This window comes from Ptychodera flava, unplaced genomic scaffold (assembly GCF_041260155.1).
Source record: "Ptychodera flava strain L36383 unplaced genomic scaffold, AS_Pfla_20210202 Scaffold_55__1_contigs__length_887147_pilon, whole genome shotgun sequence".
NCBI lineage: Eukaryota > Metazoa > Hemichordata > Enteropneusta > Ptychoderidae > Ptychodera > Ptychodera flava.
In genome coordinates this window covers 147,187-162,463 of record NW_027248377.1, presented here as the reverse complement: position 1 = coordinate 162,463, position 15,277 = coordinate 147,187, and positions in this window count along the sequence as shown.

Sequence of the window (15,277 nt, the reverse complement as noted above, 5' to 3'; positions counted from 1 at the left end):
AGCTGCATACTGGTATAACAAATGGTGTTTCCATCATATTTGTAATTGGCAAGACAGTTTATCAAGTAATTATTTCCTTTACTCTGATTGTTTTATTCACAAAATGTACACAGCGTTGATTCTACAACAGTTTAAAAGACTCAGACAATGACCTCATACCACTCCAATATGTCCATGGACTCCTGAAGAACCATTGCAAGTGGTCAGTACTAGAAAATTCCATCAAATTTTAATGATTCTCTGTGACAGGAATCCTCAATGAGCATCACGACTAGTTAAGTCTTTGACTCTCAAATATCTTTTTTTATATAACCTCAATAAACTTGGTAGAGTGAATGCAACAGATTATTAATGCAACCTAGACAACGTTTTCAAAATCAGAACAAGCAGGCCTGAGAGAGAGTGAACTAAACACTATATCATAGCACAAGGACCTGACACTAAAAGGAGAAGTAGAATATAATAGATGCAAGGTCCTGACACTTTTCCACTATGACTATACAGAACATAAGTAATTAATTGTGCTTGCAAAATGATGGCCCTAATGCCATCTCAGAGAGATTCAATTCTTTTCTGTGTCTGTAATGATTTATTTTAGGCGAAGACTAACTAGGCTGTTATAAGAATCTGTCCACTGGATGATTACTTGTGCTACAGGAATTAATCTATGAGAGGTTACAGATTCCATGATATTTTTAGAGATCTGTCCTGCCTGCAATTGAGTAAAGCAATGATGGTACTGTGCCTATGTTAGTAATTCAAGTTTATTTTCAGACCAAAAACTGCATTTCAGACTGCTCACAAACCACGTCCAGCGTACACTCTTAGAAAATTTACAGATGAGCAGTCTTTCACTGAACATTCACTGACACCTTGTACATAGTTATACTTGTGTCATACATACTCATCATACACTTGCTTATAACACTTATCCAGAGGATGATACATTCATATGATGTGACAACCATAATATGCAGCTCACTATGAATACATCCATCTGAGCTAAGTGGGTGTTAATCAAATGTGGCTGTTTTAAATTAAATTTAAATTGACATATCTTTTCTGATGATCTAAAAGTTATCCCCATATCACATGATAGCAAGATCAGCAGAGAACACAATCAAAAGTTAAGGTAGCTTTCCACCTTTGCGACGACCTATTTTCAAACGTGAATTTTGCCATCAGATGTGTACTTTTACCCAAGTATTATATATCACCTGAAAGCTATTTCTATGAATTTTTTGTGTTATCAAGAAAATTAGTGTGCGATGATTTTTTTGAAGATCTTAGTGAAAGTGTAAAGAACATGGATGATCTCACGTAAAAAAGTTTTAGTCTGAGCGGAGAGGGGCTATTGTTTAGGTGTTAATGGGCAATTGGTCTTCAGAATACTGGCTACAAAACCGTGTCTCAGATTTCTGAAAAAGGCCTTAGTTTTTTCACATCGCTGAGTCAAAGTTTATCCACCGATTAGTCTTACAACGCCGCCTAATTAAGCAGCAATAGCTCGACTTTAAAAATCTTCATAAAGAAACTGAGACACGGTTTTGGAGACAACCTACTTGACAAACGTCTGTGAAAATCTGGTGAACTTCCGTTCACGCGTTCTCGAGTTAAACTATTTTGAACGTGCTGCAATGTGACAAAATGCTGAACTGAGAAAAAGGCGATTTAGTAAATTGGTTCGGTTTTTTCCTTTTGAATGGCAAATAAACAATGTACTCAACCGACAAAACACTAAAACCAGATAGTGAAATCAAAGTGTTCAACTTCAACAGTATATTCACTCATTGAAATCAGTGTCAACGGTCGAAATGAGGCTAAAAAGGGTGAATTTTGGGAGCGTTGTACTCTTTTAGAGCGCAATCTACACAGTAGCTGATGAGTAAATAAACTTGGGGAGTGCCAGGGAAGGGATTATGCATAATCTGTTGACTGATTAGTTGTAAGGTTTAAATAGAGTATTAACTGTTCGACCTAACTGTCGGAACTGCTACGGCATCTCGATGCCGTCTACACGAGCGCTTGGACTAATTACCTCCATGACAAGCGTACACTACAGTGTTACTGTATGGCAGCATTCGATTCGACCTCAAAAACGACTCACGGCTGCGGAATGAGAGCGAGCCCGATGAGTGATATAGGGAAAACAATATTGGCTGACAACAAAAATATCTGCGTTTGTATGTGAATGTACATTTGCGGTGTCTGTGATCATGGAGATAAAAAAGAACAGCTCCATGCTGTGATTCATTACAGTTAGAGTAACCGAGGATTCAGTGAACAGCCAATTTTTAGATCTTCACGCGCCTTGAAAACCGATATACACTAATCAAACTACGAGCATTTCTGAGACAATAGTTCGTCCTCACTCTGTACAGCATTTCTGTGGGTGAAGACCGTTTCTGGAGTCATTTATGCTTAAATGAACCAATCGCCTGTCGGCAGCATAAAAGTCAAAGGAAAGAAGTTGAGAAAACATGAACATAGAGAAAAGTACGTCATTTCATCGAGCGCAAGTTGCATGCGATAGACCGCTCGTCAAGCGTCATACGTCACAGCATGGAGGTAGTAGTCTTCCTACCTCCATGGTCACAGATAGATAACTCTCTGCTGTTGTTCGTATCCAACATGAGTACCATCGATTCCAGGCGAATATGATATCAGACCCGTCTTCATTACATGTAAATCTCAGGATTAGGATGGTGTTTTACACTGTATTCAAGTAGTTAGCCCGTAAGCGTCTCATTCAATGGTTTTCCAATGATGACATGTTGATGAAAACTCAGGGCGATTACGTTATTACGTTGTGACGCTCAAATTATATTGAAATTTGTCTTCGGTCTTGCAGCATTTTGGCTACTGCCATGATAACTGATAACAATGCTGTCGTGTCCATTCCCATAAAATCATTTGATTCACATTCGTCCGGTGTACGATGAACATTTTTTAGTCGACGTATGTTTTTACCTTGTCAAGGTCGGTTTCTCATTTAGTGGTAGGGTGGTTGCATTGTACGATTATTGGGTAATTGCGCGGTCCGGAAACAAAATGGGACAAGGAAAAACGGGACCGCGGGATTGAAACGACTTCGATCAGTTCACTGCAGCTATTGTTTTGTGGCGTGTGATTTCTGCATCGCTACGTATTTTGCCTTGGGAAAATTTGCTGTCGCTCTCTTGAAGCCCATGCAATTTGTTTCCACCTTGTATTTTCTAATCACAAGTAGTTCCAGTGCTTCTGATATTTCATTTTTATTCATAAATTGTTCAACTCACTTAGTATTCTCATCGAACGGACAATGTCGGGTTTCTAGACCTTTTGGCGCAAAGTCGTTTCGGCCGCACAATTTCCGAGCCCAAGACGTTTAGGCAACGCGACCAAAGACGTTTCGGCACTACCTGGTTGGGGGAACTCGTGCCAAATGTTACAAATCAAAACACTGAGAAGTATAGTGTCAGCATTCACATGCTTTAAAGTTTGTGAGAACATGGTGAAAAACCGTGAGAGTTTCATATCATTTTCAATAGCAATAGCCGCCGACACTGTCAAAGTTTGAAAAGCGGCGCCTAAACGGCACTGTAAAAGTCACACTGGTCAGAACGCAAAGGTCACGCTTATGAATATGACTGGTCTGACAGTTACTAATAAGTTTGAAGGGAAAAAAATAAATCGTAACGGGGTGTCGAAATGTCTTGGGGCCAAAAGAAGCCGAAACTTCGGCCGAAAGAGGCCGAATGTGCTTGAATGTTGAAGATGTGAAGGGTGTCTGTTGCGGTATTCAAGTGTTCCCGCTGTCACTAAGGCCGCCAGTGGAACGTACCATTTATGTATACGGGACAGCCTCTTCAAAGATGTTTAACATTACGAAACTTATCCACCACTCGGTGCTTTTACAAAAGCACAAAAATGTCCCAGATATAACATTTAGTGTGTGGGCCATTTGTGTAATCTGAAATTGTACCGTCAACAATGTCATAAATCTGACCTTGTCCGATTGTGTCGATAAATTGTGATCTTTTGGGAGCGGCCACCCCTATGAGAAAAATGGTAAGACCCACCTTTCGACGCCTAATTGCCAGGTACACACTATGGTCTTGACCCACACAGTGAACGGTAGGTGTTAATGGGATTTTCACAGTGGTTTTGTCTAAGTGCATGTGAATACTGTGACGCTGCTTGCTTAGCGTAATCCCTTGTCAATCAAGACTTAACGGTAGTCTCAAACGCCAAAATGTACACCTGTGCCTCTCGTACATTTTTATTCCAAAATTTCACCCAAAAACAGGAACTTCACAACCAAGATATTCTACACACAAGGAAGATCAATATTATAGGAATACTTTTAAGGGATAAAAGAAAAATCGTGTTTTGACTCAAAATACCAAAAAACAAAGGCGGAAAGCTACCTTAAAGAAAGGAATTTTCGCTGTTTTCCTCTGAATTTATACAAAGACTAAACACTTTTATGATGTTTTGAACAGATTTTATGTTATATATCATTTATGTTACATGCTGCCTGGTGAGCTTATCATTGTCACTTACTAACATGATCATACTGACATGATCAACACACCAGTATCAGTTTCAGTTTTCCCAATAATTTTCTAAATTTCTAAACTGTTTGTGTCAAGTTGGAATTTCTAGAACTTTTCTTGAATACTAGTGAAGCCAGTATAATTTTCTAAATTTCTAAACTCTTTGTGCCACACCGGAATTTCTAGAACTTTTCTTGAGTACTAGTGCAGCCAGTACTAATACATGTACACATAGCATGTAAAATTGTCTTGAGTCAAAGAGGACTCTCTTGAGTCAACAGCATGTCAAATTTGCATTGCGGGTGCAATGACCAGCTTAATGTGGGATGAAACATACAGGTGAGACAAAACAAACAGCTCATGACAAAACAACACGATAACCTATAAGATGCATCACAGAGACAACTTCCTAAGGTTCTTTCACATATACAAAATTGCATGAACACATCACACCTGTAAGGTAGGAGCTACACTCGCTCCCTATCCATGCTAGAATTGACTTCAAAATTCTTCTTCCTGTTTATAAAATCTTGCACATTTGGGCGCCTGCTTATCTTTCTGACTTGGATGACAGTTTGTGTCCCTAAACAGTTGACATGCTCAGCGTTCACATCCATTTTTGAACCAGTGAACTGGAAACCGAAATACTTTGGCTATCATTCTTTCTTGAATGCAGCTCCAACTCTATGGAATGTCTTACCAAAAGAAATTAGGTTGTCAGGATCTGTTGTTTCTATCAAAATACCTCTTAAAACATACCTCTTCAGAAAGCACTGTGAATAAGTTGCCAGTTTGTTGTTCTTGTATATTCATATTTTAATTTGTTAACATGAGGTATTGTCAAGTGTGTCTTTTTATCAGAACATTTTTACTATAATACTTTTATACTAATCATTGTATTTTTATCTTTTTTTATTTTAACAAATTGCTCTTGAAAAATAAATTATCATTATTATTATTATTATTATTATTATTATTCTCTGACAATTCAAAGTACATGATTTGATTAAAGCATAGACAGTAGAGGAAAAGACTTCTGTCCATGGTTAAATTGACGGTGATAGATCATCCATAACTCATAGGCATACAAAACAGATTTATATACAAGTGTATCATAACAATTTTAAAGACATCCTTGGCATACAACTGCAGAGGAGACTCTGAAGGTTTGCAAGGAAAACAAACATAGGGCCAATGTCCCTGAAGCTATAGACATGGATACAAAATTAAGTATTTCCTGAATGTATGAAATTATCTCACTAAAGTCATCCTAGGGACCTGTATACAAAATATTAAAGCTGTCTGACCAGCGGTTTTGAAAAACCAAGCAACCTAACAGTCGACAGAGCTCTGCTGTGTTATGTAGAGTATAACTTTTTGTGACACATGTGTTGATGACGAAGGTGGATATCATTGATAGCTCATTTCAGGAGAGTTTGACCGAAAATGGCAAAATTAGTTGAATAAATACAAAATTACAGATTTCATCATAATTTCAATATATTACATTTAGATAAACCCTAGGAACCTGTATACCAAATATCAAAGCTATCAGATGAGTAACTTTCAAGAAACAAAGATTTTGACAAAAAAAATGGCAAAAAATTGACCCAAAAATACAAAAATTGAAGATTTCATCACAATTTCAATACATCATATCTAGTTCATCTGTAGGAACCTGCATACCAAATATCAAAACTATCAGACAGGTACTTTTTGAGAAATAATTTTTTTTTGACCAAAAATGGCAAAAAATGCCCCCAAAATACAAAAATTGAAGATTTCATCACAATTTCAATATATCATATTTTGATCATTGGTATGAACCTGTATACCAAATATCAAAGCTGTCAGACAAGCGGTCTTGATGAAATAAATTTTTGACCAAAAATGACAAAAAAATTCCTTACAAATACAAATTTGCATATTTGATCACAATTTGAACAAATCTAAGTTGTGTTATCCCTAGGGACCTATATACCAAATATGAAAGCTGTCTGATCAGGGGTTGTGAAGAAGATTTTTTTACCAAAAAATACTTTTTTTTGCACTAATTTGCATACTTTCAACATTATCAAAAAATAAAAAAGAAAGTTTCTCATAATCATATTTTGCATCCATACTACAAATATCAACTCTGTAAGTACTGCGGTTATCAAGATATAGTGGATGGACATCCTCATACATATACATACATACATATATACATACATACATACATACATACATACAGACTGACACCTTACGGATATCCATCCGAATAGCTTCTACAGACTATAGTCTATAGTAGCTAAAAAATGATTTTCGACAATTTTGTGTATGTCAGGGATAGAAATGATTTATTTCTTGTGCCAAACTTTTGATACTTGCATTTAAATTCAGGGATCAATCATGATACTTTTATAGCACCTTGCAGTGTACATAGGTACACGCTTATTTTCAAAGAGTGTCACACGTGAAATTGTCAATCTCTGGAATTTCACCATGCTCTAGGCTAAATGGATGGATCCTCCGATAAATTTATTTTGCTTTCTATATTTCTGTCCTACTTTTAAATGCACACCTCCTGCTGGATTCTAAATTTGTAAATGTTCTTTTGCTAGACCAACTGAGTTGCTGTGTCTGATACATACAATATTCCACATCATATCATCAACATGAAGAAATGAAACTACAACAATTGTCATATGTCATAATGAAACTACTATAGATATTTAATTTCACCTAAATCTTTACTGAACAACTGTCAACAATAAAGTTTTGCACTTTTATATTTCTTTAAGTATCAATATAGATCAAGGTGTGCCTGTCAGTTAAACTAAGTGAGTACCTTTAGCAACACCTGTTTTTCATCCTTGATTACTCAATGAAAACATTTACCATTTAAAACATGTTTGACATGGGAGACTTATCGTCAAATGATAAAACCTGTACATGATAATTATCCTAGCGTAATGAAACATCTGTGAAACCCTTTAAGCTGGACAGCTTTCATGCTATAGTGAAAAATTTTGGCCCAGGTGACATCTGGTTTTAGGTTACAGATGAGTATCTGAACAACAATTTCAATGAAGATACCCTTGTTCTTTTGAGTATTTTGACAAGTACTGATTCTGAGAAAATGATGAAAGTATTTATAAGTATAAGAGACCTAGTTAGTAAATAGAAAACCATAGTCTTGTCACAACATAATAACAAAGTATGTTTTTCAGTCTTGATTGTACAGTCTATAAAGTCACAATTGAAATAACTCTATTTGCTTGTCACTGATTTTCTTCCAGCCTAATCTGTAGCACCCTCAACTCATAAAACTGCTTCCAACTTCTGTTTTTCTTAAATTTGTTCAAGGTGAGCAAGCAAAAACTTTTGATCTGAAATTTATCCTTCTGACAACACATTGAGACACTTAGGCTTTAGAGCAAAGTCATTTTCTCTCTGCTACTGAGTACATCAACACACATTTGTTGTAATGCATCAACCTGGTATCACACAGCAACTTGCTGGTACATGAGTTGTTAGGTGTTTAAACACTGTCTGTAGGATGTAATCAGTATTTTATTCAATTGATCATGCCAGAATTAATCCACTTTTCAAAAGTTACACTGTGCACTTTGAATACAGTGTAATTGCAACAGGAATATTGAGTTTTCAAAACAAGTTTCCTTGAATGGCAAAAGAAAATCATGCAACCGGCAGTTAGGAAAATATAGAAGACATAAACAATTCACATCAGAAAGTACAGTGCAATGTAATTTCATAATGTCAACAATATATATGTGTAGCTATAAGTATTTTGACTGGTAATTTTGAAATTCTATAATTTTTTTTCATGTTTACGAAATTATCACAAAACAATAAGAAAACTTTAGGTAAGTTCCCCTATTGATTACTAATAACTAACTGCACCAATGCTGTTGGCATACTGTGACATAGACCAACATTATTTGCTCTCTATACAATGTTTATAGATCTAATGTTACAAATATTGAGCTCAGTGGGTCAGTGGGCTTTCAATTTTTCCGAAATATACAGTAGTTAGATCCCCACTAGTCAAATTACATTAAGTTTTTATAACAAAGTTTAGTAATTTCACAATCATTACACATTCCACAACCTTTGCATTGTAAACCATATTATTGTACTATGCATCCCATGCCAAGTGTGGACAGTAGATTTTGTTCCTTGCACCTGATGAAAAAAATTCTGTAATGAAATGTCTATTAGTATGCCAGTTTGCAAATATCCCACACTAGAACTTTCCCTAACCATTTTGCCCATGAGAAAATCCCAACACAACAAATACCTAGCTTTGTGATATTAGTTTTACCCAAGCATAGACTCAACAAAGTTGATTGCAGGTTTTCTCATGTTGGTATAAGAGCTTTACAGGATATAGTAGCCCTCCATTCTCACCTCAAGTCTGTATGTGGTGATCTGAATGAGTTCAATTACCCATTTGAGTTTCATCAATTCATAATGTGAATGCTGAATGTGAATGCTTGGAATCTAACAGATTTCTTTGTATTATTGCTTACAAGATACAAGAATTCTTGATTTACAAACACTCATTTGAATACAGTACAGTGTAGACGTCCATGTGAATACATGTCATTCAGACCAATGTCCACACTTCTAAGAAATTACAATATATCCATACTGACACAATTAACACACTTGCAGAGTTAATGCATTGCCATTTCATCAACTTAATGATTACATTCCCATATCCTTGAAAAAAAAACTGAATTTGAAAGTGCTTTGAAAGACTTTCAGAAAGACTCTCCATTCGTATTTTCAAAGTTAAGTTTATAATTCCAACAATGATGCCTCTTCTGATACAAACTATGACATTGCATCCACACTGTTACCAATGAAGTTCCTAATCCATGTATAATTTAAGATAAGCCCATTGCAAGCTATTTCCAGTGTTATATCACTCACTGCCACTCATAATGTAGAAGTCAGACTGTGAAGTCCACTATTAAATGGGACAGAATGACAGTGAAAAACATAAACAGACCATTTTAACTACAGCTTTTAAAATCCTTGTTGACAACATAACAAATAGAGATATGACCAACTCATGGGATGAGGCATAGACATAAAGAATAAAGACATCCATGGATGAGGTCACACTTCTTCAGTCATAATTTATACATCCTAACTATTCTACACAGCAATCCATGTTGATTTCTTCCAAATTTATCGTATTTTTCACTATTCATACTATAATTATTACAATAATCATTGATTGGTTTGATTTCAGCATGTCAGACTGACTTTATATCAACACCACAATGTGACAAGTGCAGGAATGAAATAAACATGATGAAAATGTACACAGTATTAGGAACAGCTTAGGCTTACCTTCAAATGCCTTTAAATCCTCTGAAAGACAAAATGAAATGATAAATTGTTAACAGAATTATTGTTAATTATTGAGTTAACCAATGAGACAAAACATACAGTGAATGGCATCAACAGACCACTGAACTCACTTTTCCATCCTCCTTTGATGACAAAAGAAAAATGAAGATCCTAGCATCCCTTAGGTACAGTGGCTGCAATGGTATTACACTTCAATTTGTACTGTTCTTGATATCAAGATCATGCAGCAATTCTTGACTTTAAATGAATCCTCACTTTTGTTTCTAAAATTGTCAGACTGAATTTGTGTACATTAAAGCTGCACATGCTCTAACTTTGGCTGTTTTTCTCCCAGAATTTTACCAGTGTATTTTTAATGCAGTTTCTTTTTCTCAAAAACAAATCATGTTGACATGTCTTGTGGTCAACTTGTCAATGCAGCCTGCATAAATGTTATGTCCAGTATATTGTTGAAAACTGCATTAGAGGATGACTAGATACAGTTGTCTCCAATGACACACAATGTACAAAATGTACTGTAATTGGTGACGGTGTGATTATTTGTATTGTAACATCCTTCAGGCAAGAAAATATATGTACATGGTCTTGTAAGAAAAACTTGTGAAAATAATATCAAAACTCACTGATTATTCTTTTTAATATATTAATTGGTGAATAACTGAATAATTGACCAAAAGAATAAAGTAGTAAAAACTTTAACTGTGTACAAAATATTCCCATTATCTTTCATGATAACAGTAATTTCCTTCACTCTCTCTGATTCTGTCAGATTGTTTTATTGATGGACTAATATCACACCACATTCCTAAATGTCAATGGTTATATTTACTACAAATAATTATGACACAGCATAAATTTTGAAATCTAACAGAATGATAAGTATGATCTCATACTATTGCAATATGCCTATGTAGCAACGCTTCAGCAAGAACCGTCTAATTGATCATAATTTTACTGTATATATAACAGATGTCTGTGTTGATAACCAATTCAACAGAAAAAGAGCCTTGTATACCCAGTACCTATTTCAATCATACCATCTGCAATAAAAGTGTTGTTGTGATATACCTAGTGCAACGTATACAATAAATACAACTTATTTATTCCCAGAAAAATATGAAACTATTTAGCAGGGTGACTTAATTTTCACATCATCATAACTGCAAGATTGCTGACAGAAAAGAAATATGACAGTCTTTCAAGGCAAGAAGAGCTAGAGTAGAGTAGATAAATATAATGATCATTTATTAACTTTCTCTCTGTGAAATCAAAACCACTGTAAAAATACACAACCTCAAATGATCATCGCTATAGAATCTTGATAAATGAAGATTTCTACACCTTATTTTTACACTGTATTAAGACCATAAATCATATTCATCAACAAAAGGTCTACCCTGGGGTTATAGAGAATATGACCACTGCCATACCGGTATATTGTAGAGTAAACTCTGAAGTTCTCAGTACTGGTATCATTCAACATCTGAATGAATCTGACAAACTGCTTCGATCGCTATTGACACAGTACTTGGTTATTAGTCCCCACGGACACCGTCCGGGGGGACTTATAGGTTTGGTCATGTCCGTGCGTGCGTCCGTCCGTTCACGCAGATATCTCAGACATGCCCAGGTCAATTTCTTTCAAACTTTGCACAAGGATAGTTCCCTACCCCATACAGATGCACGTCGATTTGTTTCACAATGCGATCAATTTTGGCCGTGTTAGAGGACTTTTTAGTTTTCACCTCCATAGACTCCCATGTATAAGGCAGTCTCCATAGACTCCCATGTATAAGGCAGTCCATAGACTCCCATGTATAAGGCAGTCCATAGACTCCCATGTATAAGGCAGTCTCCATAGACTCCCATGTATAAGGCAGTCTCCATAGACTCCCATGTATAAGGCAGTCCATAGACTCCCATGTATAAGGCCAAGAAAAATAAAAATTTAGTTTCTCATCGTATTCATATTGCAAAAAGGGTGCAGTGACAGTGTTTTTAGTCCCCACAGATGAAGTCCAGGGGGCTTATAGATTGGGTCATGTCCGTCCGTGAGTCCATCTGTGAGTCCATCCGTTCATGCAGATATCTCAGATATTTTGACAAAATGTCACGTGACCTTGGTGACCTTTGACCTCAAATATATATAATTGTCCATAACTCAGTAACCACAAGTGCTACACCCTTCATATATGGTATGATGGGACAGCTAATGACGCCACATATTGTACCTCATTAATTATGCACATATCTAATTTTGAGCGAGCCAATAGAGCTAGAGGTCTGATTTTTGGTATATAGGGATAACTTAGCAATACTTTTTTTTTTCAAAAATGTCACGTGACCTTGGTGACCTTTGACCTCAAATATATATAATTGTCCATAACTCAGTAACCACAAGTGCTACACCCTTCATATATGGTATGATGGCACAGCTTTTGATGCCACATATTGTACCTCATTAATTATGCACATATCTAATTTTGAGCAAGCCAATAGAGCTAGAGGTCTGATTTTTGGTATATAGGGATAACTTAGCAATACAATTTTTTTGACAAAATGTCACGTGACCTCGGTGACCTTTGACCTCAAATATACATATTTGTCCACAACTCAGTAACCACAAGTGCTACTACCTTCACGTATGGTATGATGGGACACTTTATGATGCCATATATTGTACCTCATTAATTATGTGCATATCTAATTTTGAGCAAGCCAATAGAGCTAGAGGTCTGATTTTTGGTATATAGGGATAACTTAGCACGACAATTTTTTTGACAAAATGTCATGTGACCTCGGTGACCTTTGACCTCAAATATACATATTTGTCCATAACTCAGTAAACACAAGTGCTACATCCTTCATGTATGGTATGATGGGACACTCTATGACGCTACATATTGTACCTCATTAATTATGTGCATATCTAATTTTGAGCGAGCCAATAGAGCTAGAGGTCTGATTTTTGGTATATAGGGATAACTTAGCAATACAATTTTTTTGACAAAATGTCATGTGACCTTGGTGACCTTTGACCTCAAATATACATATTTGTCCATAACTCAGTAACCACAAGTGCTACACCCTTCATATATGGTATGATGGGACACCTTATGACGCCACATATTGTACCTCATTAATTATGTGCATATCTAATTTTGAGCGAGTCAATAGAGCTAGAGGTCTGATTTTTGGTATATAGGGATAACTTAGCAATACAATTATTTTGACAAAATGTCACATGACCTCGATGACCTTTGACCTCAAATATACATGTTTGTCCATAACTCAGTAACCACAAGTGGTACACCCTTCATATATGGTATGATGGGAGACCTTATGATGCTTCATACTGTACCTCATTAATTATGCGTATATCTAATTCTGAGCAAACCCATAGAGCTGGATGTCTGTCATACATATGCACATAGATTTGTTCTGTGATACGATCCAATAAGGCCGCCATGTGGCCATTTTATTACGATTTTTTCATGTCCTGAACTACAGCTCAGACATGTATCAAGCGAATTTATTCTAAAGTATTTTTATCACAGACCTAATGAAGAGGACTCTATCCTCTCTGAGGACCTGTAATCAAAGTACTACCCATTAACAAGTGGGGACTGTGTCATCAACGATGACTTGTTGTTAAATGCAAGGCTCCTATGATGAGTAATCATGTCAAGTTATCTGCTGAGTAAATGCATTATTGCACTTTTGGAAAATTTCAAATCTTTGTAAAGCCTGTCATTATATTTTGGCCAGAGAGTTGACTTGCATATCAAATGATTCTGTCCACACTGGATGAATACTAAGAAAATTAACATTAAGTGACTCAGTGGCAGGACACTTTAAAATCTCTGGTTAATGACTATGAAGAAAGTAGTTGAGGAGCTTTGATAAAAGTCTACAGCTTTCTTCAGACCTCAGACTGCACCCTTTTGACAATAGATCAGCAATCATTCACACTTGCTGAAACTGGTTTTGATAGCTTTTGAATTTATACAAGTATGATTATAAGTGTAAATCATATGATTGGTCAGCATGTCAATCACTTTTTTCTTAAGTCCAATATATTCCTAATGTTTTTAATAGGTGTAGTTCAATGTAAACACACATCAGGAATGTAACCATGAATTAATATATGGAGGAGATTTTCAAGAATGTTACAAAGTGACACATTGTAAATACTGAGAGTACTTTACATCATTTTAATTGTCAATTCAGCGGGTCATGGCAGACCAGTATGTGTACATTTATATTTATTTCTTGAGATAAAAAGAAGTATACCATTTTTTCTTAAATCTTTATTTCAAACTTTCTATCCACTGATCAAGTATATGTCACAACAAATAGTCCCAAGGGTTCTCATTCATGCCTTGTAAGCTGACATCCACATATACCATATTAGCTTTCTCACATTCATACATTTGAAAGCAACATGCATGAAAATCCTGCTGATCCAGAAAAACATGTGAAAGTGGAGTGGGTTTTTTTGAAATTTAAAGTCATCAATTATTCTCAATCACATTATAACCAGTACAACAGCTTTAAAATATTTCATCAAATTACAATCAAGAGATGATGAAAAGGTTTGAAACTCTAATTTGGTGAGAAGCATTATCTTGTAACAACTATTGATGTTGGTGTTTTGATCACTTTGACATTTGCAGTAACCAATAAAGTGAACAACTTACACTGTACTTTCAAACAACATGGTTGACATTAGAGTTTGAATCATCTATATCTAGCGCCCTCAACTACCTAAAGAACTTTGGACTTTTCTTTTTCCATACACCATCTCCTCAATCTTTACAACTCATGATCTGAAACAAAATGTCTTCCTCAACACATGGCGGCACTAAAATAAAATACACTTTCAAGGGACAATTTATTGTGCTACTGAATGCTCAAACAGATTTACTGAAAACCTGATGTCACATTATAAAGGAATCAAGCCTTTAATAATATTTCCATAAGAATGAATTGTCAAGATATTTTTATGTGAACACTCAAGATGTAGGCATAAAAGATATACAAGTACCACAATGTGGGTACAAAGGATGAAGCCTGAATGAATGGATTTGCATTTTGTGTAATAAAAGTATATATGGTTGAATCTTAACCAAGAAATCAAGTTTTCAAAAAATGGCTCCTATTTTACAGGCCTGCAGTAAAAATGACATGAACAAATATAATTCCATGTCTGAAAGTCTACCTATCAATAGCATTGATATAGCTTATTGGCTAACTTTGTTTGCAATTTGTACCAGAGTGTGTGTACCAGTAGGTACGGGTATCTGTGCTTCATTGAACTTCAGCTGAGGTCACCAGAGGTTTTGATTACA